The 25,488-nt window shown below is 39.4% G+C and overlaps 1 long non-coding RNA gene across 1 annotated transcript in view; it reads left to right on the top strand.

Moving 5' to 3' along the window:
* Window positions 1-22,333, top strand: part of LOC123368231 — an 85,267-nt gene extending 62,934 nt beyond the window's left edge. The window contains exon 3 of the long non-coding RNA XR_006578719.1: window positions 22,278-22,333. This is a non-coding gene — a long non-coding RNA (uncharacterized LOC123368231). The remainder of the gene's footprint in view (window positions 1-22,277) is intronic.
* Window positions 22,334-25,488: the final 3,155 nt, after the last annotated feature.

Here is a 25,488-nt window from a genome sequence, read left to right as displayed (position 1 = left end):
CTCTTTCAGCTTGGGCTTCCCTACCCCTGTCCTCCTTTCTCCTCCTATAACACTGCCTTACTGGGTTTTGTTAGGTTGGTTAACTGAGGGCTAATTAGTTCCTTATCTCCACAGCCTTCCCTTCTGATTAGCTAGTTATTCAATCGGCCATCACTGGGGGAACTCATTGAGGCTACAGTAATCAGAGTGCTGACCCACCTGTCAGATCTCAGTACTCTGGGACACTTGTATACAGTTTACTGCTGGTCTACTAAAGTTCATTTGGGGTTCTTATTTCTCATGGACTCTTTAGTTGTTCAGGATGATTTCAAGTGAGATATAAAGGCAGCACACATGCAAGCATGGTTGCCATCTCTAGATTCTGATTTCTCAGCAGCATCAGCTCGCATGCTAGTATACATAGCTATGGGAAAAGCAAAGGGTTTCCTCTGAAAGAGGCAGTACATGGCGCACTTGGATTAACACTTTCCATCTTCCACTCATATACACACCCAGGTGAGTGACTTTGTTTGACAATGCTTGTTATAACTCTAGACTGTTATTACACTATTTAAATAGTAACTTCCGGCCTTTGTAGGTTAGAACAGCAGTCTCTAGCTGTAGCTCAGACCAGTTAGTTTGACAAAGGTGAAGATTTTAAAAAAGGGGGAAAAAATCTGGCATTATTGTTAGAAATCAGGTCAGTGGATAATTATAGAGGGTGCAAAAAAGCCCGTCTTGTCCATGTTAGCTCACTTCAGATGTTTTCCTCTAGCCAGCCACAAAATCTTTAAAGCTCTAATAGAAATTCAACACTTCAATAAATAAATAAAATGAGAAAGTGAAATATCAAAGGAAAGGAAGAGTGAGCTCTTTTGCTTCAGGGGATTTTACACTTTAGTCCTTTCCACTGTGAAGAGAAATTCTTTAATGTTTTGTACCAGAGTCTAAATTACATTTCTTACACACCCATATATTTTAATACTACAAGGAAACAAAGATAATGAACTACACTTAAGAAAAGTAGATTTCTAAATATGAGTAAGTGTTTCACTGGAAAAATAATCCTATATTTTATTTATTGTGGGATAGATTAATATTTAGGTCCAGATCCTGAGCTGGTGTAAATTAGTATTGCTCCATTGACTATGGCAGCTGAGGATCTGGCCTGGAAACTAAAAGTTACTGCCCAGTATTGGGGGTGCACATGTGCACCGTGTCATGGTTTATTGTGAATAAATTTTGCCTCAGGGTGCAAGGATTACAATTGTCCTGGGCTTGTCCAATGGCCAGGAACAGTCTCTCCCTCTCACTGCTAGGTTCATCTGCTCAGATAATCTTATCGAGATGATAAATTGACACTTGTTTCAATAGCATTAGAACATATTGTCAGCAGAGAGATGATCGCTGGATTAGTTCGAGGGAGAGAAGTATTGAAACAGGTGACTGTGTATCCTGATGGATTCTTCATAGTGCCCTGACCTGTAAGCTTTTCCCTGGGGCTGGAACCCTGCACTGTGTGCAACTACATTGACTTCAGTGGGGTTTTGGTGTCCATCTGTGTATAGGGGTATTTTAATAAACAACCAGGTGCCTAAGCCGCTGCCAACTATTGGGATGGACTACCAATTATTTTGCTTATTGCTAGGCATAATTATTTAGTAGATCTTTGTAGTAACTTGGCTTAGTTAAGGCAAAGCCAGAAGGGAGAAGAGGTGAACCTGACTCTCTGTGCCCTTTTCTTGATGTGTGGGGGTGACAGTCTGTGAAAAACAAGTAGTCTGGAAATATTTACACCTGCTACATTACACCTACTAACTGCTGGAAACCACAAAACTGCATCCTGTTTTGACTTTCTTTGTAACCAGCAATTGATTCCATTTGATCAGCTATGTAACACCTTTGATTAACATATCTTTGGGGGTATAAAAGGGGAACTGTGAGTCTGGGTCAAGAGTTTTGTGAACACATTGAGAAGATCTCCAGCTGCAGATGGAAAGCTGGCCACTGGAAACCTGTGGCTGAATCATCTGAAGACCGCTCCAAACTCCTAAGGGGTAATTCTGAGGGGTATTTTGCAGTTGGGGGGCACTCTATAACCTATTGTATTTGTGTGTACTTGACACTAGATAAAGCAATGACTAAGTAGAGGCATTATGTTGGGAGTGCAGGGAATTAATAAAGTACTGGTTTTAAGTGAAACATGGTTTTGATTTGTTTGTGCCAGCCATATAGCAGACAGAGGTGCTGCGTCTCCCTTGGTTTATCCTGATACTGACTCACAAAGATTAAATTTACCGAGAAATTCGGGTTCACTGGAACCCGGGTACTGAGAGCTTCGGGTTCACTGGAACCCCAGGTAACACCTGCATGGAACAGCTTGTAGGATCATACCTAGATTTAAATAGTTCAGATTGCCAGCCAAAGGATAAGCTTTTAGAAATACCCCAGTTAATAGACTGATACTTAGTTCTGCAATGGTAAATGACAAAAATCTTAGTTGAATGTTTTATTTTAAATATTTCATGAAATTTACTTTTTTTTAGTCTTTCCATGTCTTTTAAAAATAAATATATTGGGACTGATTTCTGTTTATACCAAGGTCACTTTACACTGCTCTGCTTGTAAACAGGGCTTTCGGGCAAAGCATAAATGTAACTGAAGGTCACTTTACACTGTCAGAGTGATGTGAAGTGACCTAAGTGCAAATGGGAATCATGGACTTCATGTTCTATTCTTTTTAGTGTCATAATGAAAGAATGCACTGGGTGTCTATTATGAAGCCTTTCGGGAAGCAGGCTGGCTTCCCACCTGCTATACCTTAGGAAGAATGAACAGAGACAACCACTTCCCACTGTCCTTAATCTTGCTTCCACTTTGTCTGGCTGCCCAAGCTTCCATTTTAAAGTTCTTCTACTGCTTTCTTCTTGGGAGTCTACTGAATCAACATGGGCTTTAGGGAAATGCCCAGGGGAGAAGGCTACTACGAATTATGCCTATGCTGCTCTGGTATATATATTTTAGCTAAATTGCAGTTATTGTACAATTTCTTCAAATTTTCAGGGGTGGAAAATAAGAAAAAAATATTATGAAAAAAATTCATTAAAGATTTTCTTCAGTTTCATATATCTCTGCTGATAAGGACATAGGTCTAAAGAACCTTACAGGAGCTGCTGTTATGGATATGTCCTGTATTTTGGTGTAGTAGTAGCTGCATTACAGGGTTATGTCTAGACTATGAACTAAGGGTGTGGATGCACTGTTCACATAGGCATACTCGTGCTAGATCTCATTGAATTATCACTTTAAAAACAGTAATGTAGCCACAGTAACACAGGCAGTGGTGACATGGATTAGCCGCTCTGAGTACATATCCAAGGGATTCCAGCAGGTTTGTACTCAGGGTGGCTAAGTGAATCATACCCCTTGCGTGCAGTGACGATGAAGCCAAAGTTAAGGGTGTGTTAAAGAGTTCAATTTTAACAGGGGCTTTACACCTTCATTTTGTAAAAAATCTCTGAAATGGCATAAAACAGAACTTTGAGCTCTATTTCCATTTTTCATGGTGGTTTGATGAAAAATGAATTGATATAGAAAGAGTAATAAGAGTTTAAAAATCACTCCCTTTGGCAATTTTTTCACCAAAGCATCTCAGTGCACTCTGTATCACAAAATATTAACAGTCACCTCAGCAGTGTTAATGCAAAATTTCTTCCCAAATGCACAAACTGGATGATGGTCAGATGTGCTGATCTACTGATATTAAAGCATGTGAGGTTCCTGTTAAAGTTCTTCCTCCGAGTGCAAATGGGATGAAACTGGGGTACATATTACTTTGTGTGGCTGCTGGAGATAGAAGTGAAAGCTGTGTGGAGCACAGGAATATGTTATTGACACTATTGTAGACAATGTGAAGGTGGAAAAGAAAACACAAGTCCTCCCTTTAACTTATTATTTTCATTATTTTAAGGCAAGTGTCGGCAACCTTTCAGAAGCGGTGTGCCGAGTCTTCATTTATTCACTCTGATTTAAGGTTTCATGTTCCAGTAATACATTTTAACATTTTTAGAAGGTCTCTTTCTATACATCTATAATATATAACTAAACTATTGTTATATGTAAAGTAAATAAGGTTTTTAAAATGCTTAAGAAGCTTCATTTAAAATTAAATTAAAATGCAGAGCCCCCTGGACCAGTGGCCAGGACCCAGGCACTGTGAGTGCCACTGAAAATCAGCTTGTGTGCTGCCTTCGGCACATGTGCCATAGGTTGCCTACCCCTGTTTTAAGGTATGGATGATGGAATGTGTCCTGCCTATCACTAAATGTCGTTTTTGTTTGCTAATACTGATGGGGTAGTAACTAAAACAATTTAGCCTCTAACCTTCAGTTTACCTCTAACCTTGCCTCAATTTTTTATGTCATAAACATCCTTATAAGACCTGGGAAAATTAAATAACAATGTGGGTTGAGGGGAACTGCATGGACAAATTACTTTAAAAAATAATACATTCAAGAAATCTATTTTGACATGGCCTAAAATTAACAATAGTGAAATGGGTGGATATGGGCAGGTCTACTGATTTAGTTGTTCATTTGCAATTCTATGTAAAAATAAAATGTGTGGGCAGCCAAATAGATGCTCAGACAAATTTAGAAGCATTAAATAGTTGAATAATTATTTGCAGTAGATAAGGGAAGTGCTACAGGGCCAAAATTATCTTGTCATCTTCCCCCCTCCCCCTTACAAAGTGTTTATGGTACAAGATGATAACAAAACAAAAAAAAAGGGGGAGGGAGAGAATACACTAACAAAACTTTCCAACAGACACAATTTATGGAGTGAGACTCCTTTTCTTGACTTTGCAAGAGGAACTTATTTGCTAAAGATATAGATGTGATATAGATTTGATAAACAGACAATTTTAAATCTCTGCAAGAGGTTAAAGGGATTTACAGCCTCTAACACAAAGGGTCCACGGTTTTCCTCCAGTGGTTAAAAATACTACATCACGTAGGCTCTCTCAGTAAAGCCATATTTCAAATAACTTTTGAAGACTGCGTAATCATAAGGCTATTTCCCTAGTCAGTACACTGATCTATTTATAGACATTTCGCTAAAGACAACTAATCAATATGGACCAAATCCTGTGGTTCTTACTTCGACAAAGCTTTCGTTGACCCATTTGCTCTAAATTAGTTTTCTGACAGATAGCTGGCCTCAGGACCAAACAATATATGAGTTATATGACATTGCCAGTTTCCTATCACTCCTGGAGATATAGAGAAGAGACATATTGCTGTTCATGCTCCACCAGATAATGAAGTCATCTAGAAATAGAAAGCAATGGCCAGTAGGATTCAGCTATGTGCTGCTGAATAAGAGATCAAGGTTTGAAATTTGTACTCAAGTTCTCTCTTTCAAAGCTGGCAGACACTGCCAAGTAGGTGATCGAACTACTGTATTGTTTTCAGTTTGCAAAATTGTTTATGGCTGCTTTTTCTCTCCAAAATGTTGTGCCATTATGTGTCTACACCTAGCCCATACACAAGAAGTGTCATGATGGTCTCAGAGGCTTAAGTCTGAAGAAATGTTATTCTTTAAAAGCTTTCCCTGGAGGGTCTATTGGAAGATGACTTTCACTATTCCTATGCCAAATCCTGTCTCGTGTGTTATTTAGGTTTCACTGCCTGGTGTTTGTTACTCAGCAGATTTTCAAAAATTAAAATCACTGGTACTCAATAGTGATGTACAAACCCATGAGCTTTATTAATTATATCAGCACTGACTAAACTTGTGAAGTCCCTCTCTTTCCTTTATATTCCATTCCATGACCTTCACAGCCTACAGTTTCCCCACTGATTGGAAATGTCTGAGTGGAAAAAGCAGGGGGGTTAGTCCAACGAACGAACAAACAAACAAACAAAAGTGTCAGTTTTGGTATGAACAAATTCTCGTTTTAGGCAGTGACCTCAGCCTCCAGGAGGAGGTTTTAGACTTGCATCATTTCACAGCACTGGCTGATAGAACAACATTAACCCAACTTCAATGGAAGCTCAGCTTTCTCAGCGAAAAGAGAGTCAAAATAATATGACACATATGAATAGTACAACAATGGGTAGATTACATAAAGGGAAAAACTAGACCTTCATGAGGCCTCAGGTCACACTACAGAGATAATTTGCAATGCTGTAGTTAATATCCTACCTATGTGCCTCTCCTGCTCCCAGTAGTCAGCATTCTTAGAACAGAATGGTTTGATTTTTGTAACAAAATGACTTTTCATTTAAAAAAATTATATTGTAAAAATCTTTTAAAATGGAAACTTTTATTTTGTTTGTATTTCAATTGACTGCAGACTTTTTTTTAAATTAAATTTGTTCCACAGGAAATTCAAAATTCTTTGGTTTTGGTCTGATTTGAAATTTAAAAAAAAATCAAAATTGCAGAATTTCCCACAAAAAGGAAATTCTGGTTCCCATATTGTATATGGGTCTCATTAGAACCATCAGAGCAAGAGAAATGATTGAACAACTCTCTGAGGTGAGAGTTGACATATTAGGACTAATCGATTTAAAAAAAAATGAAGAGATAGCACTGAAAAAAAGAGAAAATAATTCACAAAATTAGAAATGTTTGCACCTCTGAAATGTTAAAATAAGTCCTGGAGTGACAAGTTAATGGGCAGTAGGCTGGTGACTTGCCCAGAGGTGAGTCCAAATTTCATTTATTACATGATTCTATAATTTACTGAATAAATTATAGAACAGGGATTGGCAACCTTTGGCCTGCAGCCTGCTAGGGTAAACCCCCTTGTGGGCTGGGCCAGTTTGTTTACTTGCCGCGTCCGCAGGTTTGGCCGATTGTGGCTCTCACTGTCTGTGGTTCGCTGTCCCAGGCTAATGGGGGCTGTGGGAAGTGATGGCCAGCACATCCCTCGGCCCACACTGCTTCCCGCAGCCCCCATTGGCCTGGGACGGTGAACTGCAGCCAGTGGGAGCCATGATTGGCCGAACCTGTGGATGCGGCAAGTAAACAAACTGGCCCGGCCCGCTAGGGCACTTATCCTGGCGGGCCGCGGGCCAAAGGTTGCTGATCCCTGATTTATTGCACGGTTCCATAATTCATCCCATAGCTATATATATAGGTATATTCACTTTTTATATTCTAATTTGCTAAACAGTAATTCTCTTTATTCTTTTATTTCCATTTGTGATTTAATTTAGTCATTTTTTTCTTATGGTGTCATTATGTCTGGCAAATTGCCTTTATAGCAAAGCCTTTCTTGAGTGCAACAGGTTGAAATAGCTGGAGTATTGCAACACATGGAATAAGCTGCACATAAAGAATCTCTTGCTTGATCTTTAATGAGATAAAGTTTCTATTTCATTACATTAAAGATGAGTGGTAACACAGATAATGTACTGACTCTGTTAATGCTCTTAACTCATGAATAACATTTGTTTCAGCTTTTGCTAATTCCTTTTTTAATCCTCTCTCGTCATTACACAACTTTGAATAGACTTTGCATGTCTCTTTACCATGTCTATTAATATTGTCTTTACACGATATTTCTTTCTTGTCTGAGAATTCTCCTTCTTTCATTTCTAGAAATAATTACAGACTCATTACTGCTATTGCCCTTTTCTCTGCTTTCACTGAAACCAGCCATTTGTTGAATTTCATTAGTATTAATAAACACAGGACCAGGTTTAAGAGTTTGTTACCCTGAGTGAGACTAACATATTACACTCCAGAGGGAGTTAGCAAGGGTATGTATCTTTAGCAGGATTTTGTATTAACAAAATGAATGGGATAATTCACTTCTTACAAGACGCTGTTAAAGCCCAGTCTGTGAATATTGCATTAGCAACTGATGTTAGATAATGAAAAAGTTCTCTTCCTCTTTGTGCTCAGCATCCCTGAATATCATAATTTAACTATGCAATTCCCATGGAATTCCAGTGGGCACTGTGGATGTTCACCTCTCTTAAAATCAGATCAAAATATTAAGTTACTATTAGTATTAGAGGGTTATGACTATTTTACATTTATCGAGCAAGAAGTGATACACCAATGAGTTTATGGCATATCTGTTCCTGTGAGTCACCATTCACCAACATCTGGAAACTGTTGTGAAAAGAGGGTTTATCATATGGTTGAAATTAGAGCAAGAATAGCCTTTATTGATTGATTTCTGGCCCAAACTAAGAAGTCGTAGGGGAAGCAAAATTGTAGATGTTTTCCGTTTTTTTTCTCCTTTTCCAAATCTCTCACAAGTTTGGGCCTTAATTTGAGGCTTGGGAGAAGCTTTGAGTCTGTTCATATTACACCTTATATGGTTCAGCCATTCCTAGGGAACTTTTAATTTGGTTTATTCTCCTCCAGCTATCCATTAATTCTTGTTTACTTCCTTTAACACCACTAAAAATATATACAGAAAAAATTACGTAATTTAACTACATTTATGCGAGGATTGCTTTTCAAAGAGAATTCTCAAAATACATAACTGCACTTTTCATACTGTAGTGCTTTATTAATCAAAATGTCAATTTCTACAATATGAAGATTGCTATAGAGGGTTTTTTTATTTTTAAATTGGGCATAAAGAATGATGGTACACATTTACCTGAACTTTTGGTGAGAGCTTTCTCTCTTACATACTAATTAGCATTATATGATGAATTCCCATGAAATTAATAAAAAATGTATAAAAAAATGTGAGCTCAGCACATGCCTGTCTAAACTTAGTGATGGATGAACTGAGTGAAAACATGGACAGCTCTATCCTAGCCCAGCTGATCAGTGAAGAATTCTTTGAAGGTATGTGGGGAGGACCTACTGAAATCAATGGGAGATTTGCCGTTGATTTAAGCAAGAACTGGATTGTGCCCTGAATGAGGCAGAGTTCCTTGTGAGGTAGAAGAGCATTCACTGGCCTTTTGGTAAGGTGAAATGCCTGTTGGTTGACCCCATTCTCTTTTTCTAACTATGATTTTACTTCAGAAAATTTGTACAGAGAGTTGCTATTTTGTGTGTGTGGAGGCAGATGGCACTTTCTTGGAATTGAGAAATAAATTAAGAATGAAGTAGAATGAATGCAGAAATGAATTTGACAGGTAAAACCAAGACACATTTTATCATTGTGCTTTCATCAGGGCCATATGCTGCAGCTTTCAATCAATTTGACACTGACAAATATCCACCAAAGACTCCTATCTGAAACAGATTAGCAATAAAATTAAGACTTTCACCTGTATCTGCATTCCTGGTATTCATCTGCTTAAGCTTTGGGGTTTTTATTTTTATTTTCTTTTTTAAAATATCTCTCTTCTTCTCCCTACCCCACCCCCATCCTTCTTTTATTGTACCAGCATTTTTCAAATAGGTGGCATTTGTATCAGGATCTGAAAATAGTATTAGGGCTCACTTTAATTTCTACAGGTAGGCTGCTCAGGCATTACAGATGCAATAAGGAGAATCCTGTGGGTTTATAGCTCCCCAAAGTTTAATCCTGGGCCTTTCTAATATCCTGTGTCACTGGTGACCACAGCTGCCTTGTGAGCCATCATGGATTAAAATAATCTCTGAAGTAGCCTGGTCCCAGAACATTGAAGATGAAGCCCAGGACTTGAACTGGAGCCACAGACAAATAGGAAGCTAGTGGAGGTTGTGGAGCACTGTGTGATGCACTCTCCGTGACAAGCCTGCTCAAAGGGTGGGCTGCTGAGTGGGGTAATAGCTAGACTTTTATATTAGTCTTCACTCACAATCCTAGGTAGAGAGTTACAATAGTTCAGACTTGAGGTGTTGCTCGGTCTTACCCAAGAGGAATATACAGTCTACTTGCTCTCCAGAGGTAGAAAAGGGAGGTCCTTACTGCTGCTGCAACTTCATTAGCAATGGACCAATGGAAATCTAGAAATACCCAGAGGCCATGCACTTACTCTGATAATCAAACGGAAGATGCCTTGTCTTCTGTAGAGGGTACAGTCAAGGTGTTAGCTAGTTCCTTGAGGTGTTTTCCTCTCCTAGCTAGCAGCATTTTGCCTTCCCTAATAGGATACTGCCAGCTGATTTTCATACATCTATTTATCTACTGCAAGCACTATGCATCTGTGAAATGCATTGGTCAAGTACAGCTTGTAGTCTCATATTTTGAAAATGAGATGGAATAAGATTAATCATTGCAGCACCCTACATGAGGTCACTTGAGGATGAAGTGGCTGTTTGGTAACCTCAGTAAAATGAATTGGTGATCTCATTAGTGAACTTCCACACCACAAAATCACTGACAACTGGCACTGATCTGTGGTCTCAGCAGAGAAACCAAGAAATGAATGAACACTTACACTGAGCTATCTTCTCAGGCCTCATGATGTCCCTCCAGCTCCAGTTTGAACCACACTGATGAGAATTGATGTGATGGAGGTGGAGAGGAGCTTTCTCTGCTCCTGCATGCATTGCAGCTGCTCTGCGAATAAATCAAGAACTTCAGTCTTCACAGCAGTCAAACCCACACCTGTCACCAGCATAAAAACTCACTCAAAGAGGGAATTAATACATTGAAGAAGGTAAAATATGTATCTTCTTGACCTAAATTGATGCCAGGAAGAACTTCTTTACTCAAATATTCATGGACTTGGCTGTTATAGCTGAGCTTTCTTTTCAGGCTTTAAGTTTAATTCAAATTACAGTATCAAACTGCAAACATCACATCTGGATTTTGAGCACCCCTAAAGCTAGGGATATTTGGAGAAGAGGTTTTGGTTTGTTTTATTATAAACAGAAGGCCACTTGCAAAATTCAGATCCAGAATCAGACTGAAAAAGTCCAACATTCAGGGGAGATCATGTCTGCCATTTTGGTTTGTGCCCATCTCTGGTTCAAACCTAAAATTATAAGCAAAGTTCAAGTGCTGCTAATACATGTGTACTAATTGCTTTATGACAGATCCCTACTGGTGACCATACAATCTGCATCATTCTGTGTGGAGAAACTCATCTCCGTATATTCTAGAAATGATACAACATTTGTAAAGGTTTAGAAACATTTCTCAGTATAACCTTGACCATTTTGCCAAAACACTGATTTTTATTTTATATTAGATATTTCTCAAACCAAGACACATCCCTTTTGCCCACCCCATCATTCCAGAGTACAGAAATACATGAGATACAAATGACAGATATCGAAGAAAGAGGTAATAGTCTTGACTTAATATGTAGACATGTAAAATGCCTTAATAAAGCTTTGAGTAGCTGAGCAGAATATATCCCGGTCTGTAGTTGGATTAAGGACTCAGTTGGGGAGGGATGAAATCTTTCTGGAAGTGTCCTTTGCTTCCTTTATAGGCCTTTGTGATGAATTTTCCTTACTTATGAGCCTATATGCTTAAAAAAAACAGGAGTACTTGTGGCACCTTAAAGACTAACAAATTTATTTTAGCATGAGCTTTCGTGAGCTAAAGCTCACTTCTTCGGATGCATAGAATGGAACACACAGACAGGAGATATTTATACATACAGAGAACATGAAAAGGTGGAAGTATGCATACCAACAGGCAGAGTCTAATCAATTGAGATGAGCTATCGTTAGCAGGAGGAAAAAAAACTTTTTGAAGCTGTCTATATGCTTAAAGTTCCACATCACAAGGTAGGATGCTCTCCCTCTCTCATGATGATTCCCATGATGTTGGCTTAGGTAGTGTGAAAGTAGAATGAATTATATTACAAAAATAGATAGGATTAAAGAAATGCTGTCTGTACCTTTAAGGAAAATCGCTGGAATGCTGGAGTCCAGGTGTCAGGAATACAGACATTAACATAGAACAATTGCACCGTTTAAGGGCAATTGGTGAAGCATTAGCCTTAGATCGATAGGAGTTATGTAGGATATGTAGGATATGCATGCTATGCCCCAGGTGAACTTTGCTGTTTTTCTCTCTTTGTCCCTTTGTTTAATTCCCGCTCTTTTATCTGTATAAATAAGACTGTTTGGGTCTTGCATGGCCACTCACATTATCTGGGTGTTATTGGCGGAGCGCTGCGCTAATAAAAACAGAGTGGTCTGACAAATTGTGAGTCTTGATTCTAACTTTGACAGTAGCAAGGGTCCAGGACAGGAAATCAAACCTGGTCCTCTCACCTGGCAGTGCAGAGTGTGAACCACACCAAGCCTATCAAAGAGAGAGTTTCATTCTCGGTCTTGACCTTCTTGAGAATCAGCCATTTAATAGCATGTGTAAATGTGTTATACCACTATAATAAAAACCAGTAGGATCTTATTAAGAGGGATAAGGCAAAGATGCCACATTTATTGTAAGTATAATAATAAGGCAAAACATAAAAGCAAACAACGTTGTTTTACTACTTATTCCTATCACTACTTATTCTTTATATATATATATATATATATATATATATATATATATATATATATATATATATATATATATATATTCTTTCACACAATCGTTCATTCAGGTTCTGTATAGGTGTTACAGTTATCAGCCTAGAAGTTGCTCATGCCAAGTTACTGGCCAGGTATCTTGGTCATGAGGATGGAGCTGAGTCTGTGTCAGATGCACCTGATGCTCCTGGAGGCTGGCAGCAGAACCAGGGACTCAAAGTTTTCAGTTTTTAGAGTCCATTTTAATAGGAATTAATTCCTATGTTAGTCTATGGGAACCGTTTCATCCTGCTGTTGTTGGCTCAATTAGCAGATGGCACATTCCTGGTGGCTCCACACTGTTTAAAGTGGCACATTCCTTCCAGGTGTTTGGGGTGGATCCCAGTTTACCCTCCAGGGGTTGTCTGGTGGTCCACTTGACACATTCTTCGGCCAATGGATCCTTTCTAGGCTGGCACCTCCCTAACCATTCAGGTACATTAAGCATTCATTAACATACATTCCATATTTTAGGCAGAGTCAGTTACCAGCTTAAGGCTCACAGCAGGGGTGGTAACATAGTGTCCACTTCAAGAACAAAGTAAATTACCTTGCTTGTAAGTTTTACATAGTAATAGACTTTCACTGGACAGATACAATTAATGTTTTCTGCAGACAGGAGCTTACAAGTTTTAACAGAACTAAAAGATATTTGTACTTGGTGAAACTGGGGGCAGGGGGAGGGGTGGTCACTGTCACTTGGGGGAATCACTGTTAGTACCTTCTTTAATATCCCTACAAATGTATGGTAAAGGTTAGTGAACCAGGAATTTTTTAGAACTTGTCAATGAGATGCTTCTCTCAGAGCATAAACGTAGACTAAAGTGAATTGGTTTATGATCAAGTCTGATGTAAAATAAAAAAGCACATCATATGTAAAAGGGTATTGTTTCTCTCTCTCACTCTCTTTTTTTCTACATGCATCTTCTGTTAGAGTAGCTGATCCCACATGGCGAACAATTGGAAAACATTGTATCTGGAAACATCTCTGCATATCCCGTCTATTGATTTGGGCAGCCAAATTTTGACTGGAGATTCCTAATTATGATTTTAAGATTTATCACAGTGGACAGGTTCATTAGTAGGATGTTCCAAATCCCTGCACCAGTGAGGTTCCCTAAACTCCAGAGGGAAGGAGGATTCACCACAGTAGAGGACAGTATGTATCACCATTGCCAGCTCTCCCTCAAGGTTTGTGCAATGGGAGGGAGAGGTTAACTTTAGTGTATAGCCAGAATGTCTTAGAGCCCGCACCAGCAGAGGCTGCTGACTCTATCAGCACATCTTCTAGCCATACTCCTTCCTGTCCAATAATACCCCAATTTGGGGGGTCTGACCCTGGGTCCATTCTGTATCTAGTGTATCTAAGACTATGCTTACACTTGGGGGAGGTAGGGGTATGATTCTCAGCTTGTGTAAAAATACTCATGCTAGCTTCATAGAGCTACCACACTAAAAATAGCCGTGGTAGCAGGGACAGCAGCAACATGGGCTAACTGCCCCAAATCCAAAATTGCCTTGAACCTATGGATATGTACTCAGGGCGGCTAGCCTACTGCTGCCCATGCTAATGTGGCTATACTACAACTTTTAGGAAACTAGTTCAATGGCAGCTAGTGCAAGTATGTCCACATGAGCTGGAATCACACTCCTAGCTCCAAGTGTAGAGGTAGCCTAAGGTAGCAACCAATTTGTGCTGCCACAGCCTCTTCCCCCTAACAGACTTTACACCACTGCTGACCTGCATCGAAGTCTGAAATTGTTTGTTGTTTTGATTTTTTTCTCCTGGCATAGGCCTACCCTTGAATCTGGTCCACTTTCGTTATTTCCTGTCCTTTGTTTTTTGATGGATAAATATAGTTGCAAAACCAAATATCATATATATGTGCTATCAATGGAAATGATATCACCCTTAGAGGGGGATGATTAGGGATGGGGATGAAGCAGCAAGACTAAGACGGCGTGACATAAGGCCCCAAATAACACAGGAAAGCATAAAATGGAACAAAATGTGAATCAACAAAGAATCCACTTTCAGGGAGATAATAAAAGGGAAATAAAGGAAAGATGATGCACAATCAGAACTGTTACTCATCTGAAGATTATCCCGTGTTTCTTATGAGTTACAGAGTGCTCTTTAATTTATCTTAGCCACGGTGTAGGACATAACTATTAAACATTTACTTAGACAGATGCCATTTTATTCCTGTTACAAATGGAGCATCATTTGGAATGTTTCTGTTTATAAATATTTAAAGGAATTTGATGGTGTCATGGAAAGAAAAACAGCACAAAGCCTTAGAATCACAGTCAGCCCCAGGGGCACTCCCCTGCATCAGCGATGGCTGCTCCAACCCAGGGAGTGTAGACATCATTACTACCAGCTGTTGGGACAGGCAGCTTTAAGCTGCCTATCTGTAAGAGCACCACTGATGGATACAGCAGTAGTGGTGCACTATATCTCTCCTCCATCTTTCTGCTGCCATATTCACCATTTATCCTCAGCCAGTACCACCAATTTTTTTCGGATCAGTCTACCCATCCTCTAAGCCCTCTGGTGGAAAGGAGATCATAGGCATTGTGTGTCCCCACTGTTACAACTCAGCGTACTTTGTATCTTATCATCATCATGGCATACACTGACTTTTGCCTACATAGAACCTTGGGTGAATCTAGCCCTTGCTTATATCCAAGGGAATCATTGATCCTGCTTGAATGAAAATAATCCCTGGTTTGTCTGTCTGAATAAATCTTTTGTATTGGCATAACTGTGTGATGGTTTTCTAACCTCCCTTTTCTGTGTTCCAGCTGAAATCTCTTTATCACACAAACAGATCACCTGCCTCTATATTCCCTACACTAACAAGCATTTTTTTAAAATAACTTATTACATTCTCTAATTCTGGGTTGCATAATGATGTTTTGATTTGTCTTCTTGTACCCTTTAGTTAAAGCTTTACTGGTGAACTCTGATTCTTTTTCATTTTGCCAGCATACGCAGAGTTCCTAATTTGTAATCAAAGTAGAAAAGTGGCTGATCTATCACAGACATCCTCTCTAGCCTTCTTATTCTCATTTTTCTATATCAGCAATGAGCAATTTCCAACATGGGAAAGAAGGAAAAAAATACCCCCCCCCCACTTCCTTCCCCCCCCCAAAAAACACATCTTACCTTAGTCAAACACAGAGTCAGTAAAACACTATTTTATTAGTGCATCAACCATATGATCCTCAATTAGCTTCAATGGCCAAAGTTCTCATTTAATAAGAACATCCTTGAAATGTGAGAAGAGAGAAGTGGCCTTAACTGACTCCCTGCAGTGCAGAGCACTTCATAAATACGCAATTATTGTTGGTTCATTTTTCCAATATTATCAGCAAAACACATTCCCTACATAACTAATAAATAATGGGCCAGATTATGTAAAGTTGATACAGTGAGATTTAATTTACTTTGGGTCTTGTCTACACAGGTGTTTTTTTTTACATATCAATGTAACTATTTTTTTAGTGGTGTGATTTTTCTACCCCTAGCTAAAATAGTTAAATTGATATAAAAACAATTTTTACAATTCCTAGTTTTGACACAGTTATACAGGCATCAAGATACAAGTATAGTTATTCCCATAGGGAACTATATCGGTATAGTTAAATTGGTACAATTTTTGTGTGTAGACAAGGCCAGAGTTTGCTCTTTTTTAGGATTACTGCCAGTTGAAGGCATCTTTAATTCATAACTATAGCTTCATTGCAACCCTACCAAAGAAGACTTTTGAAGGGAATGTACTGAATCCGAAGAGTATCCCTTTGCTGCTTTGGTTACCCCACTTCCCACAAGCACCAAACACATTGTAGGTTGCCTTGACCCATTTGAGAAAAAAATTAAGTCATTTCCATCACTGGGACCTCCTCAGTGAGTGCTGACAGAGGCCTCTACCAGGATAACCAAGAATGAGTCCTGAAATGAATTTAGGCCGGTGATTACATTTTTCAAGTATAAGCAGAGGCGGCTCTAGGCACGAGCAATGCAAGCGAGTGCTTGGGGCAGCTCATTTGCAGGGGCAGCAGTGGCAGGGTTCAAGCCTGGGAGCTGAGAACCAACAGGGGGCCCTGGGAGCTGTAGTTCCTTGGTTAGCTCCCTGCCTACAGAGCCAGCCCTGGAGCAAAGAAAGAACTACATTTCCCAGCATTCCCTTGGCTGCTATCAACAGGAAAGGGAGGGGGAGGAAGTATGGTAGCTGAAACCTCATGCTGCAGCTTGCTGTGCATGGAGAGCTCATTGCTAGAGTGGGGTGGTACTGTGAATGGGGAACAAGTGTGCCCAAGGAGTAGAAGGCTTTGGCCCAGATATCCCCTTCAGAAGACATCTCCAAACTGGATTAGGGATAGTGGTGTGACCTCACCTTGCAGCCTCCAAAGAAGGAATTGGGTGGACTAAATGGACAGTGCCCCTCTTTATCTGAAGCCTAGCAAGGGAGGTATGTGGATCCCACTAGAATTTAAAATGAAAAGTAAGGGCGGGAAGGCTACTAGAGGACTTCAGCAGCTTTAAATACAGTACCAGGCATGTAGGAGGATTTCCACTTCTGAGCCATGGAAGCAGAAATTGATTTTTCCTTTCCAGATTTAGCTAATATTCAGAAAGAGAATCTAGCACCTGCCTTCCAGATTTGAACACCTCAAAATTCAGGAGGGCTCAAGCTCAGGTTGGGCAGCTGTTACTTCATTTCTCCCAGATCAAATATACTGATCCACTGTAATTTGCTGTAGAAAAAGTAGGATAAAATTGAGCAAGAAATGCTTCCCAGTGGTTTTTAGGACTGGAATTGATATTTTCAACAGCCATTGCCTATTTTTTTTTAGTTGTATTTGTTTAAAAGGAAGACAGTGATATTGCATTGGCAAATTCCCTATAGAAACAAAGAGTGGAACAAAAGAATAATAAAGGCACCTCAACTTTTCCTCATTTATGGAGGACAGTCATATAATATGCATCCAGATATCCTCCAATCACACAAGCTGAAAATTGTTCCACTTTACTGCAGTTCTGTAACCATATGGGAACCAATCCTGTCTGTGTTCTGTGCACATCCAAAATTCCTACTGAATGATCCACCCTGGGAGCAAGTTACCAGTGACCCAGGGCTGGGGTGGAAGGAGGGTGCAGGTGTGTGGGGGCAGAGCCCAGGGCTGGGGTGGCAGGGGGTATGGGGGGGGAGAGCCCAGGGCTGGGGCGGTAGGGGGTGCGGGTGTGGGGGGAGAGCCCAGGGCTGGGGCGGCAGGGGGTGCGGGTGGGGGGAGGCCCAGAGCTGGGGCGGCAGGGGTGCAGGTGGGGGGGGGAGCCCAGGGCTGGGGCAGCAGGGGGTTGCAGGGGGAGCCTAGGGCTGGGGTGGGGGCAGCCAAAATTTTTTTGGCTTGGGGCGGCAAAAAACCTAGAGCTGGCCCTGAGTATAAGCTTAGGCAATTTGTGATAGTAATTAGTGGTAATGAGGGAACTGCCCGTTACACTTATGTCCTATCACAGCAAACTGAAATTGGTGAGGTTGGAATTGTTTACCACAGTTGAACTGAGGAGCCATCTTGAATTCCAACAAATGGTTGTGAGCACTGTCTAGTCTAGTCTAACTGGAATCCCTTACTGTAACTACAATACCTGCCATGAAATATCAATTTAGATAAGTAATAGTCACAAGTAAAATATTAGCCATTTCCCCCACCTATAGTCACTAGGAACCTGATCCTGCAAATGACTCTAATGTAACTCCACATTGGTTCATGGGTCTACCCAGACCAGCAGCTAAGTCCATTCTGATGCTTTATCATCTCCAGCCAACCACTGAAAGAAAAAAAAATTGTAAAAATTGACACAGCTTCAGCAGAAAACAGGATGAGATTTAATAGGTTCCAAACCCACTCACTTTCATTGCACATAGTTACTAAGTAATGGTTAAAGTTGGATTCTGCAAGAGGTGACGAGGTTGCTTCTTTTATAAGATTTAAACTCTAGTCACACTGTCCTCCTTTTCACCCACAATACTTAGATTTTGATGAAGAGCTCACACTAAATATAGTATGAAAAGAAACCAAATGAGAAATCCTAGCCTTCATGTTCCCATGGCGAGGTGTGATATGTCATCATCTACTACAATGCATTTATGAGTAAACATTAAATTAAATGCTAGGAAATGGAATGATGCTGCTTTATTAATTATTCAAAATATTTATCCAGTAGAAAGGAGCTCCCGAAATGTAATGTTTTATTTACAAGAGTCTCCTGACAAGCAAAGTAAATTAGAAACTACTGTATTAAGCAGTGCAAGAACAATCTCTCACACACACTCTCTCGTCATATTTAAAGCATAAGTGCAGTAAATAGACTACACAGTATGTTGGGCTTAGTGGATAACTTTTTTAAATGTTTCAGCTGGAATAAAATTGTTTAATAATGCCAGCATGTTCTGTGATTCCATCAGATCTCACAAGCTCAGCTGAGCAAATAGTTGTATTGAGTATCTCCAAAGGAAAAAAAATGGTGCTACAGGAAGTGATATTGATGATGAATCAATGGCTGGTATTATTCTCAGTTAGTCAGTACTTACTTGATTCAGTCTATGATCTTCTCCCTAAATATAGCCCTCTGATCTTTGTCCCATGCTCCTTTTATTTCTGTTACCTGCTGCAGTTCAGCATGTGAACTGTGATCTGAACTCATTCACCAGCAACTGAACTTACAGTATATTTCCTTCTTGAAACAAATTAGCTTGGAAATGAATTTTCATGGAGCTTTTGAAAATGGTTCAATTTTCTTAAGTGTAGATCTGGCTGGATTTAGTTCTTTTTGGGGGTTAGCAATTGTGCATTTACCAATCCAAACTGTTGGAATTTATACATAAGATATCATCATATAGTATGGAGGAATATTTTGCAGCCTATAGATTGTTCATGAATGATTTTCACGGTCTAGTCATTATTAATTATTAGTGTTTTCTGATGTCACCTAAACCAGGTGGCTGCCTAAATACTAGTTGAGAATAACACATAAGGAAACCCATGAATCAGAGGTAACCAACCTTGATCCTTTATAGATAAAAATATTTTTAAATATCTTAAAAACAAAATACAGTCGAACCCATTTATCTCGACCTCGGTTAACTTGCCAACGGCGACATAACAGGGTTCAACTGTAACTAAAATGACTAGCACAAAGTCACATTACATTATGGTTCTCCTCTAGATATTATGTAAATATATTTGATATTCACTTGCAAACGAGAACTGATAATTTATCTTTCACTTCTTCACAATATGAGTGGTTCTACAGAAAACAGATACAAAAAGCTAAAAGGGCTTTCTGTGACCTAATTCCCAGGTCTAGAATAAATTATAGCTTCAGTTCAAGAGGAGAGACAAATAATGAAGTAATTAATAGGAAAACTCATCCACATGAACAATGGTCAGGAGAAGTGCTGTATTGGATATGACAATGATTTAGGATTCAGGAGTCCTTCTCTGCCTTGGATATGCCTCTGATTTGCTCTGTGGCATAAAGCATGGCACTTTGTCTCCTTGTGCCTCAGTTTCCCCATCAGTTTCTAGTCAGCGGAGCCCTCTAATGCTAAAGTCTATCTTATAAAATCTTACATTTTTTGATGCTGAAGGAAGTTGAGCACAGGGTTCAGACTCAGAGGATCCTGAATTCTAATCATCATTTTGGCACAGATGTACTGTGTGACCTTGGACAAATCACTTTCTCTTTTGTCCCGGTTTTCATATTTGTAAAATAAGAATAATAATACCTACCCACTTACACCACAAGGGTGCTGTAAGGATTACTTATAGTCTGAACAATGCTTTGAGCATATAAAGTACTATGTAAAGCAGGGGTCGGCAACCTTTCAGCAGTGCTGTGCCGAGTCTTCATTTATTCACTCTAAGCTAAGGTTTTGCGTGCCAGTAATACATTTTAACGTTTTTAGAAGGTCTCTTTCTATGTCTATAATATATAATTAAACTGTTGTTGTATGTAAAGTAAACAAGGTTTTTCAAATGTTTAAGAAGCTTCATTTAAAATTAAATTAAAATGCAGAGCCCCCTGGACTGGTGGCCAGGACCCGAACAGCATGAGCGCCACTAAAAATCAGCTTGAGTTCCGCCTTCGGCACCCGTGCATAGGTTGCCTAACCCTGATGTAAATGTTGAGTTTTATTATTGGTATTATCTTTAAAGTAGGCATATTAGCACAATTTTTACAGAAATGTTATGAGGCTTAATTATTGAACATTTGCAGAGAGCATTCACATCTTTGGTTTAAACAACATGTTGAAGGAAATAAATATATTGGACTCTGTTCTCTATTAATACTTTGCTGATAACTTCTGCTAGCATGAAAGGGCATGATTAAAGATTATGAAAGCAAATTGTACTCCAGTGTTTGTGATCACTACTAACTAGAAATACAGATAAATATAGCTGGACTTCATCACCTTGAGCCCATCAAATAATGTGCTGATTCCTTAATCTCCTGGTGGCTTTTCTCCATTTAGTACTCAAATCCAGGTCACCCCCCAGTTTTAAAATTGAGTTGTGGACTGGGACACAATAACAACAGACGGCAGCACAGAAACTGTCTTTCTTAAAGGATTTATAGATTTCAGAGAATGCTATCTGGAATGCCACCTCTGCTCACATCACTGATTCATGAGTTCATCTCTAGTAAGACAGCAGCAGAATTACTTTGCTATAGAGAAGTGATAACATCTTGGGGGAGAAAAGGGTCATACTGTCACTTGGTGAATATCATACAACATAAAACTCAAATACTATAACACTGTAAAAACTCATCACGTATCTCACAAAAGGAGGGCCTTGCTGCTGGGATTCAGTCAGGCAACAATTTTTACTTTGATTACCTAAAGTCACTTCATCTGTCTCTCGGCATTACAACACCTGTAACTTCTCCTTTTCCACCTCCCCCAAAGGTTATTGGATATATTGTCAATCTTTCTCCAGCATTTGTTAGTATGTACTGTATGTTCTTCCTTTATAATAAATTGAAAAATAAAGTTTCACACACACACACAAACACAGAGTTAGCCAGTCTCCAAAATAATTGTAGTGATCTTTGGATACATTTCATATTCACCTCTATACTTGAAACTCGTGTCTTCTGCCGCTGCATGTTTCATTTTACATTTGCCTCCTCTAATTTTGTTCAGGTCAGGGTCAACAGCTGTGACAAGACATATGACTTGCAACATTATTATGCTCTGATCTTGCCTCAGTGGGCAGCTTTCTATACATGAAGCACAGCTAGCTGTTTCCAGGAAAAGAGTGAACTGCACACAGAGTTGAGAAAGCTGTTTCAAGAGGCAGTACTTAAATGCGGTCATGTCATTGAATGTATAGGTACCGTATATGCACAACATCTCAGAAGTCTTCTTTCATCATATTACCATTGATAAGCATTTTCTCAGTAACCCAAAGGGAAAATGAGAAACAGTCAGATTGTACATGCTTAAAAGCAGGGGTGCTGGAACAATTTGTATAGTGGGAGGTGCTGAGAGCCATTGACCCAAACTGCATACCCTGTATATAATGGAAACCACTTCAGGCCAGGGGGTGCAGCAGCACCCTAGCACCCCTTGTTCCAGCACCTATGCGTAAAAGTGTGCAGAACTACTTCTGTAACATGACATTTCTACTATTTATTGGATATATGCATCCATACACTGTAAACACAGCATATAATAGCACTTACATACCCTTTCCATGTTTAAAATGCTATGCAGATGTTAACCAGTTAATTAGTTCTTGACATGATTCACAATATTATTATTCCTGTTTTATAGGTGGGGAAACTGAGACAAACTGAGACTACATTACCTGCCCAAGATGACAGAGGGAGTCAGTAGCAGAACTGACACGATTTTTGAGGACTTTGGTTTAAGTCTTAAAGTGATTTAAAAGTATAAACCACTTCAAAAGATTTAAGGCAGTTTAAGAGTTTAAATTTGTGACATTATGAAACGAAGCCATTTTATCTCCTTACAATGCTTTGAGCATAAATTGCATTAAGGATTAAAAGTGACTCAAGTGCTGAAGCCACCTTAAATGGTAAAATCACCTTTAATCTCTAAAACACCATTTAATCTTAAATTGTTTTGAGAATTTAAGGATGAGAATTAAAGGGGTCAGCCTGCGTGCACAAGAAATGGGCTTTGGTTGGATAACAAAGCTTAAATCATAGAATATCAGGGTTGGAAGGGGCCTCAGGAGGTCATCTAGTCCAACCCCATGCTCAAAGCAGGACCAGTCCCAATTAAATCTCTTGATTGAGTTCATCAAGAGAAAGAAGTGGAAAGGACTCTGTCCTGGATAAGGAGCTCTATACCTGGGAGCAGGGACTCTCCCAAGAGTCCTATTTTGCTCTCAGTTCCTCACTTGGATACTCTGTGCCCTGTATGAAGGACTCCACAGAGATGCCCAGCCAAGCTGGTGGTGGTGGCAGTAAAGTGTTCACTTCATAGGACTCCAGCTCACCCGGCTGGCAAAAGCACAGCTGAAATCATTGAGCTGAACCAGGTAACTGCTCATCAGAGTGGGACCTGACAGCATAGTTCTGTCAGGATTGAACAAGACCAGCAGCAGAGAGTCACCTTGGATGCATTCTGGTTACCACTGAGAATGACTTTATCCGTGAATGGGGTTTATGGCAAGACAGGGCTCTAGACCTACATTGCCTGGCAGATCATGTATTATTTTGGACTAAGAAGGTTTCCCTCCGGCTGTGTTAATTTTGGGTTGTTTGTATGACTATATATAAATCTTTTCATGTTTCTTTTAGCTATGTTCCCCTTTTTTCCTATACAGAGACACTTGTATTCCATGTCCTAACAGACCACTGAGTCCTTGCAAGTGGAAGAGAAACCACTTGCAAAGATGATCAGGGAGGCTTTATTTGTATTTTGCCAGGCAGATATAAGAGTATGACACTGGATGGGGGCTTGACCCAGGTTTTATTTATTATCCCAGAAGGACCCCAGACACATTGAAGCCAGCTCTTGTTGCTTCTATTGGCACCAGCAGAAGGGAAACACCCTGCAGCACCTCACTCTAGACGTTGAGGGATTTTCATTTAGTTGAGGTCCATCTATGTGAAACACCCATGCAACAGGAGTTTGCTTAAAAACAAGATTAAAATAAAGTGAAAATCCTATTAAAATGAAAGAAATGGTTTGCATAACATACCTCATCTGAACAGATTGCAAAATTCCAGACTCCCCTTAATGTAGTTACAGAGAAGAAAGGAAAATCAGACATGACTAGAAATCAAATCTCTTCTTTGAGTTCCCATGGTCAGAATGAAAGCCTCTTGCTGCTGCGCCTACATATCCCACCCATTTCTTCTCCCCCACCTCCCAATTTATAAATCTATCCACCAGGGCAATACCCTCCCCCCCATTTTCTGTAACAGCTTTCTGTAGATAAAATACAGGACAGGGGTTGCCTCCTCCATTATACTAAGCATGAGGTAAGGATTTTTGCCAAAGACCAGTAGCTGTCTTTGAAATGCCCAACCAAAGTACACAGTGTTGTTGTAGCTGTGTCAATCCCAGGACCTCACCAACCAAAGTACAGCCTTTCACAGATCATTAGGATGGTCTGGCTCCAGTTTATTCAGACCTCTTTTTAAACCTATTATTAATAAATTTTTCCTTGCCATGAATTATAAAATTAATGACACACTCCAACCCCTGTAATAGTAGAACTCCCAAACTACCTACAGGAGGTAGCTGTCATTTTGAGTTTCAGTTCAAGATCATTAGTACTACACTCTCTCATGGAGAAATTATTTTAGTTTTTTATTTCTTTCCCTTCACCTAAGATAAATATCACTCAGGCTGAAAGTATAGGGGTACTATTATTTTTTAGGTTTCTATGTGTTCTTAGAAAACATAAGTGAACAACATTTTCCACCTAATGAAAATTAAGTGCTTTAGGATTGTCTGATGATCTTGCTTGCAATAGTCAGCTAACAGGAAACATTTTTTCCTATAAACAAACAGGGAAGAAGGGGTGGCTATCAACGAAAAAATACAACTGGATTTTTATAAAAGGTGTTTTTTAAAATACTGATACAGCTCTTCACCAGAGATGCATGCTATTAGGAAGCACATAATTCACACTGTAGTTACTGTCAACCTAAAGATTAGCATAATTCCTTTAAAAATAAATAAATAAATACATAAATAAATAGTTTGCCTCATAGTGTGCTGAATAGATGGGAGAAAAGAAACATTTGAGCTGAGTGTAAAACATTTTGTTTCTACTAAGCTATTCAAATTGCTTTTTCTGCAAGATAACTACCTTTCAATTTTTGTAAAGTTGCATATTTTTGGGTAGAAAAGTGATGATATTTTGGAAGAATTTTAAAAGGATTTTTTTTGTCATTACTTCTTTTCACGCTGTCTGTTTAAAGCAAAAAGAAAGCCATTCAAGCTGTTGAAAGATTACTTTCATTTTTAAATTGTCACACAGTGCATCCAAAAAGTGGTGTCAAACTCCCCTGCGTGCAAGGAATTAAGAAAGATGTCCCAGCTTCAAAGTGCCATTGTCTGATAGGAACACATTTTCCTATCCATTTGTGTCAGTGAATTCAGCAGAAAAGTGTGTGTGGGGAAAATAATTAATGCTTGAAATAGTTTGAGGAAAAGAACTTCTCTGGCTTTTGTTTCAAATGAACCACAACAATTTAGTTATTGAGTCCCATGGCAGCAGAAAATCACCCTGGCCAGTACTGTTAAATCACACAGAATGCTTTTATAGGCTTGACTGCTTCTAGATGAGACTTAGTCAAAGCTGTCATACTTACTGGGGCTGAGCTCAAGCAGACAGCATCCTGGGTTTTCTTGGAAGGAACTTACCCCACTATGTGTAAACGCCTGGAAGGCAGCATGGTCCAGTGGACACAATACAGGACTAGGAGACCTATGTTCTATTACTGGGTTTGCCAGAATTTTCAAAGCCTGTTAGTGTATATCTACCTACACTGCAGTTAGA

This window comes from Mauremys mutica, chromosome 4 (assembly GCF_020497125.1).
Source record: "Mauremys mutica isolate MM-2020 ecotype Southern chromosome 4, ASM2049712v1, whole genome shotgun sequence".
Lineage (NCBI taxonomy): Eukaryota > Metazoa > Chordata > Testudines > Geoemydidae > Mauremys > Mauremys mutica.
The sequence above is the reverse complement of the archived record's forward strand: the minus strand, read 5'-3'. Positions and strand labels throughout refer to the sequence as shown.